Below are 4,063 nucleotides of genomic sequence, written 5' to 3' on the forward strand. Positions count from 1 at the left end.
ACTTTGTAAGCACTCAGTTATAACTTGTTGAATAAATGATTAACTAATACAAAGATAAATAAAATAGCTTGTGCCTGTGCTGATAAGAATTACTGGTTTCTAATGGTTAATAGGATTGAATTAGGCTAAAGCGTGATTGGACCTTGAGTTTTACAGTGAACGTTAAGGCATTATTTGTTTAATTTCTGAAGATTTCTTTATTCAACCATCTTTCCAGTTGTTATTCAGAAAATATTTATTGGGTGTTTACTATGGTTTAGCTCTTCCAAAGGACAGTCAAGATTCTTGGCCTCAAGAAGTTTACATTCTACAGAAAACCTATTAACTGAGGAGCACATACATGGGAGGATTTTCCTCTTCTGCATATAGTAAATAGTGTTCTTCACATACTATTCCATCCCCAGCCTCACTTCATCCTTTCCAGTTGCTCATGTAGAAGAATAAATCATTTAAGCCATTTAAAAAAACCCGTTTTTCTGGTCCAATATGGTGGTGCTCAGTGGTGGTGTGAACTGTGAGAGGTTCACTGAGTTCTAGGAATTACTCAAGGTGATGAGGACGATTGATGACAGAATAGCACATGAGTTAACACTATGGTTCCCACAGCTTCCTTTGCAGGGAAAAACTGATGCCACCCAAACCTGTAAACAACTTTATGAGTCTTTGATGGCAGCTCATGCTAGTAGGGAAAGAGTCATGAAAAAAATTGTAGAGCCCAGATCTCAGCAGTAGTAAAAACACTCCATGAAGAGAAAGATAAGAATTTGAATGATTTAACGTTATTAAAGCAACTTAGAAAAGAGCAGAAAAAGTTAAAATGGATGCAGGCAGAACTGAAAGTTGAAAAAGTGGTAAATGACAGGAGCTGGAAGGTGTTTAATAAACACTGCCAAATTGACTTCAAACCTCCAAAGAATGAATAAAGAAAGAGAGATACTTCTTTAAAAAGGACCAGATCATCTCATAAGAGCTAAGCATGACAGATATCAACAGGACAGGCTTCCTGGGATGATTTCTGAGCCAATAGTTCAAGACATTTTGTTGATTTCAGCACCCTTAGTCAAGACCTCAGGTATAAATAATTCTGATAATTATGGAGACATCAACTGCTATTTTATAGTGATTCTGCTAAAAAATTCTTTGTAACTATTAAAACAATTTTCTGACTCAGTGTACATTTAAAAAAAACTCATCTTTCTCAAATAATCAGAAAATTATATTTCCCAAATTTCTTTCATACCTGTAAACACTAAGGCAGCATAGATTCAGAAATAGCACAACTGTAATTATGGATGGGCAAATTGCTGTATATGTACTAATGAAATGAAATAACAAACTCAGTGAAGATCATTCGTAACTCTTGACTGTGATGTGGTGATCATCTAAATAGCCTGACTCTAGGTTATAATGAAGGATAAATGTCAATAAGGCAAATACAACACATGCACTACATTTTAAAATTCCACCCCTTGGCAAATGAATCTCTTTACTTTCCCTCCTATCTCCTCTCCCATATGTATAAGAACACATTCACACAATTAAATTTTGGGTGTTATTCTCCATAAAGTAAACTTCAAGTAATTACAAAGCAACAGAAAAAAAAAGAGTTTATCCAACTGAACATTAAGTCACAAGCTGTTGCAGAATTATGAACAATTTATTTCAATAGCAAAGGAAGAATACATACTTGGAACTTCATGGAAGTTCGTATTACCCCCAGATTCACTCAACATTCAACAAGTTTTCTTTTTACTGAGCTTCTCCCTGTTTTGGGTTCCTAACACTTCGACCTCATTAGTAAGAACACAGAATTCTGCGCAGGAAATTTTCAGATCTTGTACCTGGTGCTAGACTAGCTCAGTGTCCCTGGCTCAAAGTTCTGAAACTAGATGTGATTAAGCAAGAAATAGATCTGTACTGGATACTTGAGTATCTTAATTTTCTTATTTAAATAACTGTTTATTCACGAGAGGTAAAAGTCACTATTTCATAAACAGTTGATAAAGAAAATCTAACTTGAACTGGGTTAAGCAGAAGAGGGAAACTTGTGAAAAGTCCACAAGTAATTTGACTTCTGACTTGACAGAGGTCAGGGACTCAAAAGATGTCTTCAGCTCCATGTGCCTGATATGTCAGTTCTGTTGGTTTCATTCTTAGATGCTACATAGTGAGCAAGATGGCTGCCCACAGTGCAGTGTCTTATATTTTCCTTCATACAGTGAAAATTCTGGGCCTGACTCTCATTGGCCTACATTGGGCCACAGGCCAGAGGAATGCTGTTTCTGATTGGCCAGTCTGAATCACATGTTCATCCCTGGATTCAGGGATAGAGTCAACTCTAGGTAGGCTGAGAGTGGCAGAAAGGGTGGTTCTCCCAGAAGCTCAGATTAGTATTAACCAAAAGAAAGGAAAACACATACTAGGTGGCAAAAAAAGAGCACATGTTCACCACAGATGACAAGCTTATGTCTCCCAGGCACCAAGAATCTCCCTTTGTAAATGAGATAGCGCAGAGAAAGAGGTGTGGATTTTAAGTCAAAATTTCTTAGTTCTAATGTTAGTTAGCTCAAATGGTTTTAGCCATATGACAGGGGTCTTGTAAGAGTTAAATGAGTATTTAGTGAAAGTGTTTCATTAACATTTGAATAATAATTTATAGCTAAATACTATCGTTATTACTCAAGAGTCTAAGAATGTGTCCCTTGGAAAGGTATTTTTTAAGTATCTGAATTCTATCAAAGCAACTCTATCAAACCAAAGTAACAAGCATGTGAACAAAATGAAGTAGTTGTAGTAGATACTGTCTGTTGCCCACCTCCTTTTCTTCTGATTGACAGACCCTCACTTTTATTTGAGAAACCCACTCCCCTCCATAGCATCATGTGCTTCATTAAGCTACAATGGCAATGCCATCTTGTGACATTGCCATCCACCAGATCTATGGAGTCTTCTGATCCAGCCAACAGACACGATTCAAGACGGTAGGGAAAAAAAAAAAAAAAAAAAAAAAAAACACTCTTAAGTACCTTCCCTCAGAAGTAACACATGTCAGTTTTGCTCATATTTCATTGTTCAGAACTGAACATACGCTTGATCAAGACGAAACAAATGATGGGAAATGTAGCCCCTGTCTGGACAACCGCTTCTAAAAGTCAAGTCTCTTCCATGGAAGGTGGAAGACACAACCAGTCACGTCTACCATGTTAACTGAAATGGCCATCAACACTGATACAAACTCTTGTCAAAGGAAAGTAAAGGAGGTGGGAATCCTTTAAGTCAAGACCATCAATTTTCTAGAGCTTCTATAGCAAATTATCACAAACTTAGTGGCTAAAAATAACAGAAATTAATACCTTCTCCATTTTGGAGGCCAGAAGTCTAAAATCAATGTGTGAGCAGGGCAGTTCTCCTTCTGAAGGCTCTAGGAGAGATTCCCACCTTGCCTCTTCCAGGTTTTGATTGTTCTAAGTGTTGCTTGGCTTAGGACTATACAACCCCAGACTCTGCCTCCATCTTCAGCTGATCTTCTCTTTCTTTGTGTCTTCTTCCCTTCTTCTCTATATCTGTGTCATTGGACACTTTTCATTTCACCTTCATTAAGGCCTATCCTCGTCTAGGATGATCTAATTTGAACATCCTTCAAGCCACTACATTTTTTTAGAGCCCTAGCATAGTTTACGTTTAAGTGTATCGTATCTTCTTCATCTTGGCTAAATAGGATGAGTTCACAGTTTTATGTAACTGAGATGCAAAAAAAAAAAAAAAAAAACTAATTCTTTACATGGAAAGGTAAAATTATTTTGTACAAGAGCAATAGACATCATTGCTAGAGAACTATCTGCATATGAAAATTGATAATAATTACCAATGCTACTTATTTTGACTTTTATTAATTTATTATACTTCATTATGTATGAGAGGCAGTGATAAACTATGCAAATAATTGAGATAGACTAGGACTCAGATATTAGCTCAAATACTTGTTAGATATGTGATCTTGGGAAAATTACTTAACATCCTTAGGGCTTTGCTTTCTCATATACAACAGGGATGACTGCATTGT

At 36.5% G+C, this 4,063-nt stretch overlaps 1 pseudogene; it reads left to right on the top strand.

Moving 5' to 3' along the window:
• Positions 1 to 486: 486 nt before the first annotated feature.
• LOC108309830 lies at positions 487 to 923 on the top strand (annotated as a pseudogene).
• The last annotated feature ends 3,140 nt before the right edge of the window (positions 924 to 4,063 follow it).

This window comes from Cebus imitator, unplaced genomic scaffold, assembly GCF_001604975.1.
Source record: "Cebus imitator isolate Cc_AM_T3 unplaced genomic scaffold, Cebus_imitator-1.0 Scaffold97, whole genome shotgun sequence".
Lineage (NCBI taxonomy): Eukaryota > Metazoa > Chordata > Mammalia > Primates > Cebidae > Cebus > Cebus imitator.